Here is a 23,728-nt window from a genome sequence, read left to right as displayed (position 1 = left end):
GCCCTGGGACAACAGCCCTGCCTGTGGAGGGCTATACCACCATTGCTGCACCACACCATCTGTCCCAGAGGATCTGTCTGCAGCGTCGGCTTAACACCTCCCTTGTCGAACACCACAGGTGGCATCACGAACTATTCCATTCCATTAACTACAAACCACCATTGAATTGGGCGCCCAGGGCCACGGACCGGGTCACCGCTGCTGTGACACATCCCACCGACACCGGCCCGGTACTGAGTACCACCCAACTTGGCGTCACGAACAGGATGACGAGACCCGATGCCATCGGGTTCTGTGCGCCTGAAATTTGTGAGGCTTTATACTTTTGAAAATGTGCAGAAGACCTGATTTGATAGACTGTAAAATGTACATTAGAAATGGCCGCTGGCGCGGAGAAGAAGGGCGTGAAGAGATGGGAGGTCCTAGGAAAAGACTGCGAAGAGTATTGGGCCTTCCCTGCCTGAATTACTATGTGACAGCGACATGGCCCACCCTCTAAAGGGTTCGTATACTGGCTTGGTATGGAGACGCTGGAAGAAGACGCCGCTCCCGGAAGCAGGGGCAGAAGAAGCCAGTGGCGGGAAAGGGGCTGAGGCAGGAAGAAGAACGCCATTTTGGAGAGTGAGGGAAGGAGGCCTGCGGAGCGCGGGGCAACGGATCTCCCTGGCGCCATGGCTGAAGGCTCTGACCCGATCTCAGGGATGAATCACGAACAGCTGGAGGACGAGATTATCCAGCTGACGCGCTGCCTGCGACTGAGACGAGAAGCGCTATGGACATTGAACCTGCAGTGCGCCCAGGAAGGGCCTACACCTGTGGTACCCGCGACACCATTACCCGCCGCTGCTGCCTCGGACCTTTTCCTGGCAGACACTGTGGAGCTTTGAGCTGCTGCCATGCCACCGGCAGCGTACTCTGTCCCTTCTTTGCCGCTGATACCGGAAGAGTTGTACACAGCCCAGGGAGCTGAAGCGGAGTAAGTGAAGCTCCTGCTCGGACCTGACACAGCTGCGCAGGCCCCACCAGCGACCCCCGTGGAACCGGAGCAGCTGTTGGCTCCACCGCCGTCCCCGGTGTCTCACCGGACAACACACGTTGCCACCACGCCTGCACTGGAGCAGAGACAGCACCGCCGGGAACTCCCAAGTATATATCCCGGCCCTCCTAATGGGTTGATGGGGAGGTGGAGGAGGTCCCTGCTGCTAGGGGTACGGTTGGAGCCTGCACGCCCGATCCGACATCTTCAGGGAAGAGGTGGGTCTGGATCATTTTGGGACGGTGATCTCGGGATTCCTTCACTGCCAAGTTCCAAGGCAGTTGCTTATCAGCGCCGTCACGCTGCAGAAGGCCTAGGAGCTAGACCTCGTACCAGGACAGCGGAACCACCTATCGAGGAGGAGCAGTTGATGGGCATTGAGATACATCATGGGTTCCATTTGCCACAGCTTCAAGGTCCTTTAGCAGGAAACCAGAATCAGGATGAGAGCAGTTCCAGTTCGGCTTCCAGAACCCCAGGAGGGGACCACAATTAAGAAAATTTATAGTAAATCTCGTTACCCAGGAGGGTTTGTTTGCACCAGTTGTGCCTTATTTTTGTTGTTATCATGTTTTTCTGGTAGCACTTTTTTGCCTCATTTTTGTAATGGCAGCGTTTCTACATTTGGAAGTGAGGAGATCATGAACGCTGTATGATTCAAAACTTTTATTGTAAATAGTTTGCACCTCTTTAGGTGCCCTCTCTTTGTTTTACATAAAAAGACACTTTGCAAAGATAATGTCAAGTTTTATATAAGAACACTTTGCGAAGATGATGTTTTGCATGGACACTAGGGTGACCACAAAAAATCAATGTCGGAATTTTGTCCGTCTGGACCCCACAAAACGATTCCCCTTTCCAGATATTGAGATAGCCAAAATTTGAGCTCGATCAAACGACGTTAACCCGTGCCGCTCGTCGCTCAAAGTTTGAAAAAATCCAAATTGAGGTATTTTAAGATTTAGGTATTTTGCAGTCTGTTAGACTATAAAGAATGTGACAACAACATTGCAGAAATAGCCCTGACCAAATTTTCGAACCATTTGTGGTATTTGAATGCAGAGTTGGTGGGATTATCGTTTTTTGATCCCACCATTACAGACAATGAAAAGTTGTTAATGGCTAATAAATTGCTCAGTAGCACAGATGAACCATCAGAGCACGCTAGGGTTGTAAATCCAAAAGTTAGGAAAGAAAAATTAAAAGAGGTAGGAAGTAACCGACTTTAACGACCTTCTGACAAAAGATGAAGAACAAAAGCAATATGTCCTGCAAGTTGTAAGCAAATGCCGAGCATTATATTCTGACGTTTCAAAAACTACTTTAACAAAAGCTCTAGAATAGATTAGATAACTATGTAAAATTATCAACTCATGTAGGTTAGCGTGCTCTGATGGTTCATCTGTGCTACTGAGCAATTTATTAGCCATTAACAACTTTTCATTGTCTGTAATGGTGGGATCAAAAAACGATAATCCCACCAACTCTGCATTCAAATACCACAAATGGTTCGGAAATTTGTTCAGGGCTATTTCTGCAATGTTGTTGTCACATTCTTTATAGTCTAACAGACTATGCAAAATACCTAAATCTTAAAATACCTCAATTTAGATTTTTTCAAACTTTGAGCGACGAGCGGCACGGGTTAACGTCGTTTGATCAAGCTCAAATTTTGGCTATCTCAATATCTGGAAAGGGGAATCGTTTTGTGGGGTCCAGACGGACAGGATTCTGACATTTTTTCCCCCCCATATGAGATCCGGTCACCCTAATGGACACTTTTCGAAGATGATGTCTACCTCAAGGGACACTGCAAGAAATCCCGGCTGGGAGCGGTGTCCAGCACTCACAAGAATCTTTGAAACGTTTTATTGTTGATGATGTGTTTTATAAGAGTATTAGTAACTGAGAAATAGCTTTTACAGAGAATTGAGAATGTTTTGATACAGAATTAAGAATAAAGAATTGAAAGTAGACAGGTAATGGACCAGGTACTTGCGGTCAGCGTCTTGCGTCTAGAAGAGACAGTGAAAGTAGAAAAATGATAAAGAAATGTGTACTAGAGAAGGAAAGCTGAATAAAGTGATAGTGAGCCACAGATAATGGCACTTAGAATGAGAAATTGCACTTTTTGACTTGAAATCTAGATAGTTAAATAAGAATTGTTTGTAACATTTAAGAATGAGTACCTCCTATACTAGGAAGTTCAGTATAAGAAATGTTTATGCAGCATTATAAAAATTTGTATGTTTCTTTGCTGTCAACTTTGTTTACAGCCCGCGGACGTGCTGTGTTTAATGGGGGAGTATGTGGGGCCCCTGAGGCTCAGTCGCCACAGAGGTACTGCACCTTCTCCTAAGGTGTAGTGCCCCTCTGCCTAGGTAAGTTGGGAGCTCCTTTCCACGCTCCAACACTCGCATCCCACACAACAGGGTAGTTCTGCACAACCACATTGTGGCTCAGTGCTTAGAGAGTAGCAGAGCACCTCTGGTGGCTCCCTGCATGGAACACTGGATGTGCTGGGAGGTGGGTGGATTTGATACCCATATAAAAGGTTGGGAAGGTTTAGAATTACAGGTTCAGTCTGACGGGAGGTCAGTGAGGAAGGAAGCCACTCAGGAGGAGTGGGGATCCCTGGAAGGAGGGATGGAGGAAGGAGTGCTGCAGCTGCCTCAGTGATATTAGCCAGCTGGCACGGGAAAGGAACAAGAGGGAGAAAGACGTAGAACTGCAACCTAAGCTTCCATAGGAAAGAGAGACAAGTACAGAACGAAGGAGTAGAGAGAACAGAGAGGAGTTGTGGGTCGGAAGAGGAACCCTGCCTATAGGTTCTCAGCGCAAGGCCGGGGCCCAGTCCCCGAGGTTGTATGGACACTTATGGTTCTGCAGCAGACACCGGTGGAGTAGTTGGCTGTAAATGCATTACTCCCATCTAAGACTTGGGGCACAACAGCAACTGAATAGAGAGCCAGGACTTTGGACAAGGGAGTCCCCGATAGAGGCTACAGCTGTCTGCCATACGAGTAGAGTTGTTAGGAACATCTGACAGGAGGAACTCCAGAGTATCACGGTACTGGAGAGCTTCACACTTAAAGGCGCTATAGAGGAGTCGTTCAGGAAAGGTACATGTTGGCAGAGTGTTGGAGAGGAGAATCCTGACTTGCCCGGGAGGTTGATTGAGTCTCTGCCCCAGAGGACACGGCATGGAAGCGGGCATCAGTGTGTACCACGAACTGTGAGTAAAGCCTTGAAACTGCAAGCACTGGTGTCCTCCATTCCTTCTTGCGCCCGCCAGCACTGTGCTACATCCCCTGCACCGGACACTACACCACCATAGTGTCCCCACATCTACACTGCCCTGGGACAACAGCCCTGCCTGTGGAGGTCTATACCACCATTGCTGCACCACAACATCTGTCCCAGAGGATCGGTCTGCAGCGTCGGCTTAACACCTCCCTTGCCGAACAAAACAGGTGGTGTCACGATCTATTCCATTCCATTAACTACAAACCACGATTGATTTGGGCGCTCAGGGCCACGGATCGGGTCTCCACTGCTGTGACACATCCCACCGACACCGGCCCGGTATCGAGTACCCCACGGCCCTGGGAGGGCGACCCAGAAGCAAAAGAGATTACTGACAGAACAGCATGGAATCACAGCTGATTCTTCAGTGAGGTAAAACATTTCCTTAAAACAGGCAGGGAAATGTTAAAACTCACAGAAAGTATGAGCTGCAGTCTCATGCAGGAACATACAGATTAGCCTTTCAAGGTTTTCACAGGATATTAAACTCTGCAAGGAAATCAACACAGAGGAGGTTAATTTAATATTATAAGTTATGTAAGTGGAATTTGGGATTGAGAAATGGCAATTGAAATTTAATGCAGATAAATGTAAAGTCATATATTCGTGTAAAGGAAACAAAATGTAGGATTATGCACTAAGCAATAAATCATTGGGGAAAACTGACATTGAAAAAGACTTATTGGTATTGACGGGCAGCAAACTCAACTTCAGTGACCAGAGCCAAGTAGCTGTTATAAATAATATAATAAAAAAATAATAATGGGATGCAGTTACTCACCTGTCCCAGCTACAGTATAGGTATGGCAGATTTCTCTTGTGTTAGCCCATGCCGGATTACAGTGATAACTCAGAAAATATCTCTCTTTTTTAAGGCTGATTCGGGCAGCCATGTGCTATTTAGCACATGGCTTTCAGTTACAGGTATATAATAGGAATTTACCTTGGTATCCATTTCAATTAGCTATTTAATCATCCTTATGGTAAACTCTTTCCTGCTATTCAATGATCTGCAGCTATTTCCAAACTCAATCCTGTTAATCTTGGTGATTTTATACTTTCAACTCTGCTGCTATGAGTAGCTTTGAGTTAACTCATTTCAGGTAATACTGGTGCTTTTAACATCAAGGTCTTTGCAAGCTAAGTACCTGATTATTATTTGTCTCCACTCCTCCTGTTTGTAATATCATCGTGGAGCGCCCCACAGGGCCTTAGATTACTTGGTACCGGGCTGGTCAGTTCTTAAAGGGGACGTCACGGCAGCAGTGACCCAGTCCATGGCCCTGGGCGTCCAGTAAAAGATGATGATAAAAAAGTGATGATGGAGTAAATAAAAGATGTTGATGATGGGGTAGTTTGTAGGGGGTTTAGTCGTGACGCCACCTGTGGTTTCTGGTCAGAGGTGACCAGCGCTGTGAAGCAGATCCTCTTGGACTGATGGTAATACAGCAGAGTTGTTACATCTCTCCACAGGCAGAGCTTTGTCCCAGGGCAGTTAGGATGTTACTTGGAAAGATGGTAGCTGTAGTGGTGCGTGCGGTGCAGGGCAGGTGGGATGCGAATGACACAAAGGACACAGCAGGGTGCAGTTTCAAAAGGTTTACTCACTGTTCTGGCATGCACAGGTGCCCACTTGGTGCCATGTCCTCCATGTGAGAGGTCCAGCAAACTCCCAAGTAGATTGAAAACCACTTTACCAGGACTCCTTTCTGTATATGCCTTTCCTGGCCATCTCACTGCGCTGATCTTAACTTCTCCTGCTCAGCACCTTCACAACCAGTTTTCCCAAGCCAAAAGCTGCGGACCTTGTCGGCCGATGTGCTCAGAGTCCCCTTGCTCCAATCTGGCTGCGTTTTTAGGGAATGTGTTATGAACAGGTCACTGAAGATGATGGCATGAATAGGCTAGGCCACCAGGAAACCATAAAGGTTGGTCACTTAGCGAATTGCAGACCCCTAATCCTAACAACACAACTAACAGTAGCCATGGAGCGTACCTACGATGCCCTAGATGCCTCTACACAGCAAGAGAACTAACTAGGCCCAAAGCAAGAAAGGTGAAATCTAAACTGCCCTGGAGTAGAACCCCAAAGAAATAGATAGCCTCCAAACATATATTGTCGGTGAGACCAGATGAGGGACAAACACAGGCAGAAATTAGACTGAGCAAAAGATGGGACCCAAACTGTCTAGATATGATAGGAAAGGAAAGACACTGTCTGCAATCACGCAAAAAACCTAAAAAATCCAACACGTCTGATGTACAAAAACCCTGAGATCTCATGACCTCTCCCCCACTATATCAGCATTCTGGTGTAAACTGGCAGCAAAGCAAAAGAGACTAATATAACAGGGGACTGAACAAACTGACACAAGCTGTAACATATGGAGCGGGGTCCAGCACATCCCCAGCAGGGAGCACGCTGAACCCACGCAGTAAAGCAGAAATAGGCAAAACCAGATCAGAAGCAAAGGATTAGCAAATGAACAACTTAGCTGGAAAATGCAGAATCAGGCAGGAGACAGCAGACCTCAAGTTGTACAGGAAGAACTAATCACCAGCAACAATTGAGGGAAGCCTGCTCACTTAAATACTTCCAATCAGTAACCCCAGATCTCCAATCATCATCATCATCAGGTGGCAGACCTCTGTCAATCCGGCCAGCTCCACCACCCACAGTAACCACCAGAGGGAGCCCCGACTCAGAAGTAAGAGAATTCACAACATGAATGGATGTGAATGTGGCTGAGGTACTTACAGTTACCAGCTGAGTCTGGTGATTTATCCACTGGGCTCAGAGGCAGGTACCCCACTGCGACCTGGTCCTTCCACTTCTGGATATGGGCCCCACGGGTGGCTTCTGCACTTCTCGTGCCCCTAGGACCCCTTCTGTCCTCCCAGGGGCTTCCTTCAGGCTCCCCTCACAACTTTCTCTCTCTAGTTCTTCCTATTCCTGTCCTTCTCTTTCGCCATTTCGCCACCAACTGACTAACTGTCACTGCTCACTCCCTATCATCTTCTTAGCTCCTCCCTTTTTACCTTCTAACTCCACCCACCTCCCCCTTTACTACCCAGCCAGGGATGAGACCATCCTCCCATAGGGTACATCCAGGGTGCCCTGCTGCTATAGTGTGTGTTGGGTGCAGGTGTTAGAGTCCTGGGTGGTGCCCCCTCCTTACCTGAGAGGGGGAATACCACACCACTGAATCAGGTGCAGTACCTCTGTGGTGTCCGGACCCTCAGGGGACCACATTCACTTCAAACAAGTAACTATTCATAACTGATGTATGATATGATGTGTAACTTATTAGGCTGTGCATTTGATGTTTCTATAAAGCCAATGTTTTATCAGCAGGGGATTATCACTACACTTACCAGAAATTTTTTGCCTCCTAGTCATCTGTTCTGTGTAACCATGCCCCGGCCACCAAGTAGTACACCTTATAGTGTAAAGGAAAGCTGCCAATAAGTGGTGAGGGTGAGTTATTCAGGACTCAGCATTTTAAGCACTGATAGATATGCAGCCATGTAAACAGTGATTGCATTAAAATGAAAGCATACAGACCAGCAAGTGGCACATACATGGAATCAGAGTCTCTGTTCCTGCATCAAGCTTCTCTCAGATTACATAGCAAAAATTTGGTGACAGATTTCTTTAACCATTTTCCAGCTGTAATCTACAGTATATATAAAAAATTGAATGTATGTGTGTATCACCAACCAATCATGAAGCATCTTTCATTTCACCAGAGCTATTTAAAAGAAGCTGAGCTGTGATTGGATGTTATGAGCAACAGTTTTCCACTACACGACAACACCTCTGCAGACACTGACCGGGTGGGAGAAATCAAGCATCCCCGGGAACATAAGCTCCCAGCCATTGTCTGCCCCCCATAAAGGAGCAGAGAGCACATGACAGAAATGAAGCACCCCCTCCTTGCTCATATACTCATCATCACACATCCTCCATCCCATAGTCCTATAGGAACATCTTCCCTCTTAAAGGGATCTCTGGTATGGAAGTTAGGGCAAATCGCTCAGCGCTCTGATTCTGACCCCTGGCTTCTATTAAAGGGATCATTGCTATGGAAGTCAGGGCCCCCGGGCCTCTCTTAATGGAATCCCTGGTATGGAAGTTAGGACTGTTCCACTCAGCGCTGTGGTTCTGACCCCAGGGTCTCTTAAAGGGATCATTGATATGGAAGTTAGGGCAATTCCACTAAGCGCTCTGGTTCTGACCCCAGGACCCTCTTAAAGGGATCTCCAGTATAGAAGTTAGGACAAATCCCTCAGTGCTCTGATTCTGACCCCAGGCCTCTCTTAGAAGGATCCCCGGTATGGAAGTTAGGGCAATTCCACTCAGCATTCTGGTTCTGACCCCGGGCTCTCTTAAAGAGATCCTTGGTATGGAAGTCAGGGCAATTGCCTTCAAATGCTCTGGTACTGAACCCAGGCTCTCTTAAAGGGATCTCCAGTATGGAAGTTAGGGCAAATCCCTCAGCACTCTGATTCTGACCCAGGTTTCTATTAACCCCTTCACTACCAAGGGTGGTTTGCACGTTAACTCCCGGGCCAATATTTACAATTCTGACCACTGTCCCTTTATGAGGTAATAACTCTGAAATGCTTCCATGGATCCCGGTGATTCTGACACTGTTTTATTGTGACATATTGTACTTCATGTTAGCGGTAAAATTTCATTCAAATAACTTGCGTTTATTTGTGAAAAAAATGGAAATTTGGCGAAAATTTTTAAAATTTTGCAACTTTCCAACTTTGAATTTTTATGCCCTTAAATCACAGAGCTACAGCACACAAAAAACTTGATAAGTAACATTTCCCACATGTTTACTTTACATCAGCACAATTTTGGAACCAAAATTTTTTTTTGTTAGGAAGTTATAAGGGTTAAAAATTGACCAGCGATTTCTCATTTTTGCAACACCATTTTACTTTTACGGACCACATCACATTTGAAGCCACTTTGCGGGGTTTATATGATAGAAAATACCCAAAATGACACAATTATAAAAACACACCCCCTAAGGTGCTCAAAATCACATTCAAGAAGCTTATTAACCCTTTAGGTGCGTCACAGGAATTTTTTGAATATTTAAAAAAAATGAACATTTAACTTTTTTTCACAAAAAAATACTTCAGGTTCAATTTTTTTTATTTTACCAAGGGTAACAGGAGAAATTGGACTGCAAAAGTTATTGTGCAATTTGTCCTGAGTACGATGATACCTGATATGTGGGGGGGAACCACTGTTTCGGCGCATGGCAGAGCTCAAGGGAAAGAGCGCCGTTTGACTTTTTCAATGCAAAATTGAAATGCAAAATTGACTGGAATTCAGATCGGACGCCATGTCACATTTGGAGAGCCCCTGATGTACGCAAACAGTGGAAACCCCCCACAAGTGACCCCATTTTGGAAACTAGACCCCCCAAGGAACTTATCTAGATATGTGGTGAGAACTTTGAACCCACAAGGGCTTCACAGAAGTTTATAACGTACAGCGATACAATTAAAAAATCATATTTTTTCCACAAAAATGATCTTTTCACCCCCAATTTTTATTTTCCCAAGGGTAACAGGACCCTAAAAGTTATTGTGCAATTTCTCCTGAGTATGCTGATACCCCACATGTGGGGGTAAATCACTATTTGGGCGCAAGGCAGAGCTCGGAAGGGAAGCAGCGCCATTTGACGTTTTTGGCTGGAATTGAGATCGGACACCATGTCGCGATTGGAAAGCCCCTGATGTACCAAAACAGTGGAAACCCCCACAAATGACACCATTTTGGAAACTAGACCTCCCAAGGAACTTATCTAGATGTGTGGTGAGAACTTTAAACCCCCAAGGGCTTCACAGAAGTTTATATCATACAGCCGTACAATTAAAAAATCATATTTTTTCCACAAAAATGATCTTTTCACCCTCAATTCTTATTTTTCCAAGGGTAACAGGACCCTAAAAGTTATTGTGCAATTTGTCCTGAGTACACTGATACCCCACATGTGGGGGTAAAACACTATTTGGGCGCATGGCAGAGCTTGGAAGGGAAGCAGCGTCATTTGGCGTTTTTGCCTGGAATTTGTCATGATCACGTGTGTCTGGGTGCAGATGTTAACGCAAGGCGGACCCATAACACACGTGACCCTGGATACACCGCCTCCAGTGGGGCGCATTTAAATAATAAAACGTGCAGGTGGATACGCCACCTCCACCTGGCGAGTTTAGGTATTACACGTTATACATACAATAATCAGATAATAAAGGGGGAACCTGGGAAACTTTAACAATGGTGGGCCATGTGATAGGGAATGGGGACATGGAGACCTACTAAGCTCCCCTGAGCCAGTGTCGCTGCACTCCTTACATTCCCTAAACAGGCTCCGCACCTGTCGCCGCACGCGTACCTTAACGCCCTTGCTCACCCTGACCCTAAACCCTCACTAGGGAATGGGTCAGTGCAGAGACTAATCCCACCACTGCACTAATAACACACACATGAGGAAAGAGACAATACAGGGGAAACACCACTTAGCTTTGCTCTGTTGCGTGCGCTCCTAGCAACAGAGCCCTCCACCTGAGTGCATCTTCTCCTCCATCTGGATCCATCACCATAACAGGATCCTTCACGTTAGTGCAGCCTTAGAGCAGAGTCCAACACCAGTTGCAGCTGCTTAGTACCAGAGTCCCAAGGAAGTGTTCAGCTTCTGCCATGAAGTCAAGCATGCTTGAGTCCAGCTCAGCTGCCAAGTCCCACATGGTGAGTGCCACTCTCCATAGTAGCCACTCCACCAGACCATGCAGACACTTCCCGCTGACTCCATCACTGCGACCCCACCACGCCATGCCAGCCCTTTGTCCAGACACCATAGCTGAAACACGTCCCCCCTGGCTCAGCTGCGCAGGACTCCTCACCAGCTCCATCCTTCCTCCAGGCTCTCCAACTCAAAGTGAACAATCTCACAATATCACAGGCAGTGAGTGAACACCCTGAGCACACCTTTATAGGGTGTCACACCTGATCCATAATTAAGTGAACATTAACCTAAACCTAAGGTGCGATACCATTCCCCACCACCGGGCAACTTAGAATGAACGACACCACGTGATGATTCTAATGGCCACCGGGGGCAATCACGACACACTTTGGAACCAAAGGAAAAAAAGTTCACTTAATGCATTTAATACTGCCAGATCCAACACTGGATCATGACAGAATTGAGATTGGACACCATGTCGCGTTTGGAAAGCCCCTGATGTACCAAAACAGTGGAAACCCCCCACAAATGACACCATTTTGGAAACTAGACCCCGAAGGAACTTATCTAGTTGTGTGGAGAGCACTTTGAACTCCCAAGGGCTTCACAGAAGTTTATAATGCCCGGGCATGAAAATAAAAAAATCATATTTTTTCCACAAACATGATCAATTAGTCCCCAATTTTTTTATTTTCCCAAGGGTACCAAGAGAAATTGGACCCCAAATGTTGTTGTCCAATTTGTCCTGAGTACGCTGATACCTCATATGTGGGAGAAAACTACTGTATGGGCACACGTCGGGGCTCGGAAGGGAAGTAGTGACGTTTTGGAATGCAGACTTTGATGGAATGGTCTGCGGGTGTCATGTTGCTTTTGGAGAGCCCTTGATGTACCTAAACAGTGGAAACCCCCCACAAGTGACCCCATTTTGGAAACTAGATCCCCTAAGTAACTTATCTAGATGTGTGGTGAGCACTTTGAACCCCCAAGGGCTTCACAGAAGTTTATAATGCCCGGGCATGAAAATAAAAAAATCGTATTCTTTCCACAAACATGATCAATTAGTCCCCAATTTTTTTATTTTCCCAAGGGTACCAGGAGAAATTGGACCCCAAAAGTTGTTGGCGAATTTGTCCTGAGTACGCTGATACCTCATATGTGGGAGAAAACTACTGTATGGGCACACGTCGGGGCTCGGAAGGGAAGTAGTGACGTTTTGGAATGCAGACTTTGATGGAATGGTCTGCGGGTGTCATGTGCATTTCGAGAGTCTATGATGTACCTAAACTATTGAAACTCCCCATAAGTGACCCCATTTTGGAAACTAGACCCCCCCACGGAACTTATCTAGATGTGTGGAGAGCACTTTGAACCCCCAAGAGATTCACAGAAGTTTATAACGCCTGGGCGTGAAAATAAATAAATCATTTTTTTCCACAAAAATGATATTTTTGCCCCTAATTTTTTATTTTCCTAACGGTAACAGGAGAAATTGGACCCCAAAAGTTGTTTTGCAATTTGTCCTGAGTAGGCTGATACCCTATATGTGGGGGTAAAACACTGTTTGGGCGCATGGCAGAGCTTGGAAGGGAAGGAGCACCATTTGACTTTTTCAACGCAGAATTGGCCGGAATTGAGATCCGACGCCATGTTGCATTTGGAGAGCACCTGATGTGCCCAAACAGTGGAAACCTCCAATTCTACTCCAACCCTAACCCCAACACACCCATAACCCTAATCTCAGCCCCAACCCTAGCCCTAACCCTAGCCCTAGCCCTAACCCTAGCCCTAGCCCTAATGGGAAAATGGAAATAAATACATTTTCTTTTAATTTTATTATTTTTCCGTAACTAAGGGGGTGATAACGGGGGGTTTGATTTACTATTTATAGCAGGTTTTTATGTTTGGCAGCTGTCATAGGCTAAAAGACGCTTTTTATTGTAAAAATAGTTTTTGCATCACCACATATTGAGAGATACAATTTTTCCGTATTTTGACCCACTGAGTCATCTGAGGTCTTATTTTTTGTGGGACGAATTGACGTTTTTATTGGTATCATTTTCGGGCACTTGTCATCTTTTGATCGCTTTTTATTCCGATTTTTGGGACGCAGAATGAACAAAAACCAGCGTTTCATGAATTTCTTTTGGGGGGGGCGTTTACACCGTTCCGTGTGCAGTAAAATTGATAAAGCGGTTTTATTCTTCGGGTCGGTACGGTTACAGCGATACCTCATTTATGTCTTTTTTTATGTTTTGGCGGTTTTATGCAATGAAAACTATTTTATATAAAAAATAATTATTTTTGCATCGCTTTATTCTGCGAGCTTTAACTTTTTTATTTTTTCGCTGATGATGCTGTATTGTGGCTCATTTTTTGCGGGACATGTTGAGGTTTTCATTGGTACCATGGATATTTATATGAATCTTTTTGATCGCGCATTATTACACTTTTTGTTCGGCGGTATGATAATAAATCATTATTTTTTGCTTTGTTTTTTATTTATAATTTTTAAGGGGTTCGCTAAAGGGGTTAACTAATGGGACGGTTTTATAGGGCAGGTCGTTACGGACGCGGCGATACCAAATATGTGTACTTTTATTGTTTTTTTTTTATTTCCAAAAAATGAATTTATTTGGGAATATTTTTTTTTCTAATTTATTTAGCGATTTTTTAAAATTATTTTTACACTTTTTTTTAACTTTATTAGGTTGTCCCAGGGGGGACATCACTGTCCTGTGACAGATCGCTGATCTGTCACATCACAGATCACAGTGACAGATCAGCAATCTGTCACAGGCATAGATGTAGACTTCCTCATGCCTGCGCTTTGCAGGCACTGAGGAAGTCAGCTCCCTACAGGCCCCCGAAGGTCCCCGTTGCCATCTTGGATCCGGGACCTGTAGGGAAAGAGACCCCCGCAGCAGCGCTGCACATTGCGCTGCTGTGGGGGGCTCAGGGAAGCATGGAGGGAGCCCCCTCCCTGCCGATGCTTCCCTTTAACCCCCGGTACACCGCGATCGTGTTTGATCGCGGTGTGCAAGGGGTTAACGTGTCGGGGGCGGTCCGTGACCGCCCCTGACATATTGTGCCAGATGTCAGCTGTGATAATCAGCTGACACCCGGCCGCGATCAGCGGCGCTCACCACGTGGGCGCTGCTGATCGCTGTGATGTAATATTCCATCCATGGGAATTAGGTCCAGGGTCACATGGACGGAATATTACGTCCATTGTAGGTAAGGGGTTAAAGGGATCATTGGTATGCAAGTCAGGGTAAATCCACTCAGTGCTCTGGTTCTGACCCCAGTCTCTCATAAAGGGATCATGGGTATGGAAGCTAGGGCTATTCCACTCAGCACCCTGGTTCTGACCCCAGGCCCCTCTTAAAGGGATCCCCGGTATGAAAGTGAGGGCAAATCCACTCTGTGCTCTGATTCTGATCCTAGGCCCCTCTTAAAGGGATCCCCGGTATGGAAGTGAGGGCAAATCCAAACTGCACTTTGGTACTGACCTCAGGTCTCTCTTAAAGGGATCTCTGGTATGGAATTTAGGGTAAATCCCTCAACGCTCTGATTATCACCCCAGGCTTCTATTAAAGGGATCATTGGTATGGAAATCAGGGCAAATCCACTCAGCGCTCTGGTTCTGATGCCAGGCCTCTCTTAAAGGGATCCTCGGTATGGAAGTTAGACTGTTCCACTCAGCGCTCTGGTTCTGACCCCATGCTTACTGGATGATGTGGGATATTAAGGGTAGCAGTTTGGTGGCACTGGCTGACGGGATGATGTTGGATATTGGGGGTAGTGGTCCGGTGGCTCTGGCTGAAGGGAAGATGTGGGATATTAGGGGTAGTAGTCCGGTGGCTGTGACAGAATGATGTGGGATATTAGGGGTAGTAGTCCGGTGGTTCTGATGGGATGATATGGGATATTAGTGGTAGTAGTCCGGCAGCTGTGATGGGATGATGTGGGATATTAGTGGTAGTTGTCCGGTGGCTCTGGCTGATGGGATGATGTGGGATATTAGGCGTAGTAGTCCGATGGCTTTGACAGGATGATGTGGGATATTAGGGGTAGTAGTCCGATGGCTCTGACGGGATGATGTGGGATATTAGTGGTAATAGTCCGGTGGCTCTGGCTGACGGGACGATGTGGGATATTAGTGGTAGTCCGGTAGCTATTAAAGTGAATGTGGCTATGTGGAGTGGACTGGCTCTACACTCAGCTTTATATCTATAGATATAATCATTACAATTTGTTATAACTAACCGTAGTTAGTTACTGTGCCCAGGCAATGCCAGTCTATTTTGGCTAGTTTAGTAATAAAATACAGCTCTGCCATTAACCCCTTTCCGACATCGGGCTTAAATGTACATCGATGTCAGACTCTCTCCCTTTGATGTGGGCTCCAGCGGTGAGCCCACATCTTTCCCATCTGTTTTGAACAGCTGACATGTACCCAAAACACCCGCGGGTGGAATCGCGCTCCACCCACGTCTATTAACTTGTTAAATGCCACTGTCAAACTCTGACAGCGGCATTTAACATGTGCTTCTGGAAATCGCGCCCATCGGTGACCCCCTCACTTGATTGCGGGTCACCAATGGGTTGGCATGACAACCAGATGTCTCCTGCAGACCTCTATAGTGGTCGCCCGGTGGTCGGCGCTCATAGCAAGTCAGCAATTCGGCTACATCCAGGCGATCTGATCATCGCCTGTATGTAGCAGAGACGATCAGAAAAGTGCAGCTTCTAGTCTTCTATAGAGACTATTGAAGCATGCAAAAAGTAAAAAAAGTTTTAAAAAATAAAAAAATATAAAAGTTTAAATCACCTCCCTTTTGCCCCATTCAAAATAAAGCAATTAAAAAAAAAATCAAACATACACATATTTGGTATCGCCACATTCAGAATTTCCCGGTCTATTAAAATAAAAAAGAATTTACCCAATCGCTAGACAGCGTAACAAGAAAAAAAATCAAAACGCCAGAATTATGTTTTTCTGGTTGCAACAACACTGCGTTAAAACGCAATAACAGGCAATCAAAAGATCAACATGGTATCATTAAAAACGTCAGCTCTGCATGCAAAAAAATAAGCCCTCACCCAACCCGAGATCATGAAAAATAGAGACGCTATGGTTATCGGAAAAATGGTGCAATTTTTTTTAACAAACTTTGGAATTTTTTTTTCACCACGTAAATAAAAAAGAACCTAGACGTGTTTGGAATCTGTGAAATTGTAATGACCTGGAGAATCATTATGTCAGGTTAGTTTTAGCATTTAGTGAACATGGTGTAAAAAATCCACAAAAAACAACTATGTGATTGCACTTTTTTTGCAATTTCACCGCCCTTGGGAATTTTTATTCCTGTTTCCAAGTACACGACATGGTAAAACCAATTATGTCATTCAAAAGTACAACTTGCCCTGCAAAAAACAAGATTTCACATGGCCATTTTATCCAAAAAGTAAAAATGTTATGGCTGAAAATGCTAAGCAAAAAATACCTCTGGTCCTTAAGGGGTTAATTATCAGCTTTCTGCAAAGTTATTGATGTAAAATAAAACCAAAAGCAAAGGAATGCTTAACACCTTAACAATTAACATCCAGTGTTGGACATATTCCATCATGGCCGGGTGTCAGTTCCCGAAACAGAACGGACTGTGTCCATCATGCATTTAAACTATCACTGCGTGGGAACACTCTGTAGAGCATCAATCAACATGCAGAGATTGCTTGCCTTGCATTGCAATGCCACAGCCATGTTGGTTGTGGCATTACAGTGATTGGCTGGCTACACAGTCTATATCAGACCTGGCGGTGCCCTGCTCGTCCCAGTCAGCTCCAGAATCATCAGTGTAGGGAGAGTTGCTGCAGCGATAGGGGCAGAATAGGTGGGTGTAAGGCAGCGGTAGCACTGAATGCAGTGAAGAGGCAGTGACCCACCAAATTCAAACACAAAAGTCTCTTTGATGTGTTAGATTCACACATAAAAGTCTAATCCACACAAGTGCATATAACTTCAGTGCATATAATTTGTATCCTTTTCATCATTTTCAGAATAAACTGTATATTATATGGTATTCTTCATTTAACAGACACTAAACATGCCAGTCTTCCTCTGATTAGTTCACGTGGGTGTCTATGCGGCGTATCCAAGACTCTATTCACACAAAATTACATGTTGCAGGCACTACACACGCTAGACCTTCTCTGACTAGTTCCCTTGGGTGTCTTGCACCGCTACATCACAGTCTCTTTACTCACACAGCCATACACAGTGCAGGATATCCTCTGGATCACAGCCGGGCACCATATCCCCCTGTTTTGCAATAGTTACACACGCCAGTCGTCTTTCGGTCACAGGACATCCACCTTCGGTTCACCTCCAGGCACAGGACTGTACACATCCGAGACCAGTCACCGTGAACGACTTGCATCTCTGTGTACATGGTGAGTTGCCAGGCCTCTCTCTGACCCTGACGCACCTGAGACTTACTAAGCACTCACTCAGACCTTCTCAGATTTCACTAACCCTTTCCTGCAGGGTTTTTATCACAGAAACCATGGAAAACCTGGGTCCGGAATAGAACAGACTGCACAAACTACTATCATACTGCAATCTGTTTCATACACATCCAGTGCAGGTTTTCCCTACCTCTGTCTTGGACACTAACATGTCCAAGGGTCTACCTGGACTTCAGTCGGGACGATGCCCTGGACTATGGGAAGCTGAAAGGTTTCTTGCCAGACTGGGGGTTAATATATATGTGCGGGCCCAACGGATGTTCCAGTGGACATTTTAGGAGACTCGCCCTGCCCGATCTCAGGCCTATGACTTGCTGCAACTAGTTAAAAAATGGCTCCAGCCTGAGACATTAACTCCATTCCAGATGGTAGAGAGGGTGGCAGTTGACCGACTGGTGAGGGCTCTGCTAGCTGCCACACAGTGTTGGGTGGGGTAAGGTGACCTGGGCTCTCTGGACCAGGTGGTAGGACTGTTTGAGCGGTATACAGCCACTCAGGACTTTATACGGAAAACACTGCTCCACTTCAGCTGTCACATAAGGCCCTGCCGATCCAGGAGCCCAGGATAATTCCATGACCCTTCACCGTGGCCAATACTGATCATGCCCATACTGGGGGGATATCTCGGAGTGACAACCGACCCGTGTCCCCTAAATAAGCCCCACGGTTCCCTTGTGTCGCAGGTGTTAAGTGTTGGCATTGCCAAGGGCCTGGACATGTGGCTGCCAACTGCCCCCTAACAGCAGAACCAATGGACTGCGGGTATACGCACCGTATGTCTATGTATGCCCAGCCAGTCTGCACTTCCACTACAGGCCCTGCCAGTAGCGAACTTCAGCTGTGCCAGGTACTCGTTAATGGGTACCGGTGGATGCTATCTTGGATCTGAGGAGCTTGGGGACCCTGGTGCATGGGTTCCTGTTTGCTGGGGACAATCCTTATGGATGGACGGTGGGGGTGGAGTGCATACATGGGGATCTCTGAGTGTATCCAACTGCAGAGGTTATGTTTTCCACCCCGTGTGGAGAGATAAAACATGTTGCGGAAGTGGTAAAGACTCTTGGGAAGAGACTTAACCCTGTTCTGGGCCCTGTGGGAAACAGGTTAACCTTCCCAGAGTAACTGGTATTCCGGGTGTAGTACCCAAAGATGCCGAGTCAGGGATACCTGCCATAGGGGGTCATCAATCTAGGGACAGAGTGTAACCCTGATAGGTTCCCCTAGAGGTATTGGCAGGAGAAGTTGAGGAGAGCCCACCGATCCCTGAGCTGGAGGTGTCACCTGGTAAGTTCGGGACAGCTCAGTTCCAGATTCCCACCCTGCAGCTTTTTTTGGCCTGGGGTCTACGCAGAGGTCCAGAGGTACCGACCACCGACCACAACCTACCAGAGTCCATTGGTACGATTGCCCATCATTGAGGTACTATTTGAGCTGATAGCAATGGATCTGGTAGACCCCATAGTGAAATCCACCCGGGGCCACCCACATATACTGGTCACAGTGAATTATGCCATACAGTACCCCGAGGCGATACCATTTCGCCACACCTAGGTCAAGTTAATTGCCCGCAAGATGTTTGCAATGTTTTATTGCCTTGGGTTGCCAAAGGAGATCCTTACTGAATAGGGGTTTCCTTTTATGTCCAAGGTGACCAGGGAGCTATGTAAGCTGCTCCAGAACAAACAGCTACACATGTCGGTGTACCACCGACAAACTGACGGGTTAGTGAAGAGGTTTAATAAAACCCTTAAGTCCGTGCTAAGAAAGGTGGTCGCCAAGGACGGGAGAGATTGGGACACTGCCCTATCTGATGTTCGCTATCCATGAGGTACCGCAGGCGTCCATGGGGTTCATACCATTTGAGCTATTGCATGGCAGGCAACCGAGGGGACTGCTTGATGTAGCTAAGGAGGCATGGGAACAGGAGACCACACCACATAAGAGTGTCATCGAGCATGTGGCAAGCATGCAGGACCAAATTGTGGCAGTACGGCTCATAGTAAAGGAGCATCCAATGGATGCTCAGGCCATGCAGAGCTCCAGGTATAATAAAAGAGCCAGGGTCTTTAAAGAAGGGGACCGGGTGATGGCACTAATGCCCACTCCAGAAAACCTATTGGGATAACACACTGTCCCAAGCTTGGCGACCTCCTATGGCAGGTATCCCTGACTCGGGATCTTCGGGTTCTGCACCCGGAATAACATTTACCTTGGGAGGGTTAACCCTGGTCTCCCACAGGGACCAAAACAGGGGCAAGTCTCTTCCCAACACAGTCTCATATGGAAGGGTCTTCACTTCTCCCACCACATGTTTGATGTCCCCACGCGATGTGGAAAAAGTAACCTCAGCACTTTGGTTCTCTCGGTAGTTCTCCATGGATACATACTACCCCCACTTTACATCCACTGGGGTTGTTCCCAGCAACAAGGGACCCATGGACCATAGTCACTAAGATCCCCAAATCCAATAGAGCCTCCGTCTGGCACCCATTGATGAGTACCAGGCACAGTTGGGGTTGGCTGCTGGCATTGCCTGTAGTTGTGGTGCAGATGGGCTGGGCGTACATAGGAACTCGGCAAATGAACCTGCAGTCCATGGGCTCATTTTTTAGGGGTCAGTGGGCAGCCAAATGTCCGGGCCCTTGGCACTGCCAACATTTAATAGCTACAACACAAGGGACCTTGGGGCCAATATAGGGGACATGTGTTGTGAATTCTCTCTCTGGCTTCCCTCTGGTGATTACTGAAGGTAGTGGAACTGGTCAGATCGACAGAGGGGTTGCAAGTTCTCTTTCTGGGCCCCCTCTGGTGGTTACTGGAGGTAGTGGAGCTAATCTGATTGACAGAGGCTTGCCACCTGATAATGAGGAAGACAATTGGAGATCTGGGGTTTCAGATTGGGATTTAAGACAGCTGACTCCCTCTATCCCTGCTGGTGATTTTCTTCCTGTGCCTCCTGAGGTCTGATGTCTCCTGCTCTGTCCCTGCATGTTCAGCTAAGTGGTTCATTTGCTATTCTGTTTGCATTTGATCTGGTTTTGTCTATCTCTGCTTTGTGCGGGTCAGCCAGCTCCGGCTGGGGCTTTGCTGAATCACCGCCCATATGTTATTGCATATACCAGTTTGTTTTGTCCTCGGTTATATTGGTCTCTTTTTGCTTTGCTTTAACAATGTACCAGAGTGCTGATATAGTGGGGGCGAAGGTGTGCGACTTCAGTGTTTTTGTGCATCAGACATGTTGGACTTCTTGCAGGTTTTTTGCATGATTGCAGACAGTGTCTTTCCTTTCCTGTCCTGTCTAGTCAGTGTGGGCCCCATCGCTTGTCCAGTCTATTTTTCTGCCTGCGTTTGTGTTTTCATCTTGTCTCACTGACAATATATGTTTGGGGGCTATCTATTCCTTTGGGGTCTGCTCCGGTGCAGTTTAGATTTCCCCTTTATTGTTTTAGGCTTAGTTAGCTCTCCAGCAGCGCCGAGGCGTCTAGGATCACGGCTACTGCTAGTTGTGTGGACAGGATCAGGGGTCTGCATCCGCTTACTTACCAACCTCTCTAGTTTTCTGTGGCTTAGCCTGGGCCTGCTATCCTCCTCGGTGACCCATTCATAACAGCAGTCACTGCTAGCCTGGGATGCTGTGGCTCCAAGATCTCAAATGCATTGTGACATCTGGCTCCTCCTCCCCCAGTATGGTTCTGCCTGAAATGATCTAAGCATCATGTGAGTGTTCATTTACTGTTTTCATCCTCTTTATTTTGTAACTCGCATTGTATATACTTTTAATTGTCTCATTTTGTAAAATCCTTTTTATATTTTCTGTAAACACTGCCTACCTTTTTTTGGAGTAAATATAAAATTTATTAGTTCTGTCTCCTTGCTTTGTAACGAATTCATACATGCCTGAAGACAATTACGCTACTAATTTGGATTGGCTTTGGACCCCTTTATTAATTATTATTAAATGAGTAATATTAATATAGAATTGGAGCTGGTGGCAGCAAAGTGTGTTTTGACAAGGTGGGTAGTGCTGGCAGTGACTGAGCGGGTTTTATAAGCTGATTGTGTGGCTGCGGCCAAAGCATCTATAATTCCCTCGCTGCAGCAGGCCTCATAGCCATTGCACAACAAGTAGCCTGTCTGGCGACTAATTATCCTAGGTGCAGTTCTCTGACTGACCTGAGGGTAAGGGGGGCACCGGAGAGCTGCAAGTTCAAAAGTGGAACTGGAAAGTGGGATATACATTAATCCTGGCAGTTCGTGACATATTGTGGCAGCAGTGGGATATCTACAATAAGCCCCTTTGATAAATTGTTAGGGCAAGACTAGCTTACTGCTTTCGTCACATTGTTGGCAGCGGTGGGATAACTAAGATAAATCCCCCTGCACGTGTGATAGCCATGTGCGGCCAACGGTCATAAAACCCCTTTTCGGAACAGGCGAATATTCAGCTAATAAATTGGTGAATACTGCAAATTTGGTGATCTTAATCCAAACTGAACATTGAAATATTCGCTCATCTTTATTTATGATTTATTGCAGCCAAGAATTCATTTTTTGATAGCTAATATTTTTGTAAAAGTCTGATAAAAAGAACAGTACCGTGGCAATAATGGGTGAAGATCCCAAGACCTCAACCAGGTCTTTGACAAATATAGCCAAAGAATGTCAGCAATCCAATGATCCAACTGGATTGGAATTGAAACATTGCAGCTATAAGACATCTATATACACTGCTCAAAAAAATAAAGGGAACATTTAAACAACAGACTATAACTAAGTAAATAAAACTTCTGTGAAATCAAACTGTCCACTTTCTGGCTGATGTTTTGGTCACTTTTGAATGTTGGTTGTGCTTTCACACTCGTGGTAGCATGAGGCGGACTCTACAACCCACACAAGTGGCTCAGGTAGTGCAGGTTATCCAGGATGGCACATCAATGCGAGCTGTGGCAACAAGGTTTGCTGTGTCTGTCAGCGTAGTGTCCAGAGGCTGGAGGTGCTACCAGGAGACAGGCCAGTACACCAGGAGACGTGGAGGGGGACCGTAGGAGGGCAACAACCCAGCAGCAGGACAGCTACCTCTGTCTTTGTGCAAGGAGGAACAGGAAGAGCACTGCCAGAGCCCTGCAAAATGACCTTCAGCAGGCCACAAATGTGCATGTGTCTGCACAAACGGTTAGAGACCGACTCCATGAGGATGGTCTGAGTGCCCGACGCCCACAGATGGGGTTGTGCTCACAGCCCAACACCGTGCAGAATGTTTGGCATTTGCCACAGAAAACCAGGATTGGCAAATTAGCCACTGGCACCCTGTGCTCTTCACAGAAGAAAGCAGGTCCACACTGAGCACATGTGACAGAGCTGACAGAGTCTGGAAATGCCGTGGAGAGTGATCTGCTGCCTGCAACATCCTTCAGCATGACTGGTTTGCCAGTGGGTCAGTAATGGTGTGGGGTGGCATTTCTTTGGAGGGCCGCACGGTGTTGGGCTGTGAGCACAAATACCTCAAAAGTGTGCACACTTCCTCAGCCAGCAGACAATATGGCTCCAACAACAAGTTGAAAAAAGGAGAAACAGCACAAAGAAATGCAAAAAAGTGGACTTTATTGCCCAGTGATGTGGCAACGTTTCGGATATAAAATCCACACACACACACTTTATACACCATACGCACCACACACACACACACACACTGTATACTATATAAAGAGGAGATGACATACAGGTATATACAATATACAGGGGAGAAGACATACATGTATATACTATATACAGGAGGAGATGACAAACAGGCATATACCATATACAAGGGAGATGACATACAGGTATATACTACAAACATGGGAGATGACATACAAGTATACACTATATACAGGAGGAGATGACATACAAGTATATACAGGGGAGATGACATACAGGTATATACTATATACAGGAGGAGATGACATACAGGTATTTACTATATACAGGGGAGATGACATTCAGGTATATACTATATACAGGAGGAGATGATATACAGGTATATATTACATACAAGGGAGAGGACATACAAGTATATATTATATACAGTAGGAGATGACACACA

This window comes from Dendrobates tinctorius, unplaced genomic scaffold (genome assembly GCF_039654945.1).
Source record: "Dendrobates tinctorius isolate UK_male_01 unplaced genomic scaffold, ASM3965494v1 ptg000107l, whole genome shotgun sequence".
Taxonomy (NCBI): Eukaryota; Metazoa; Chordata; class Amphibia; order Anura; family Dendrobatidae; genus Dendrobates; species Dendrobates tinctorius.
Note: the sequence above shows the minus strand (reverse complement) of the source record.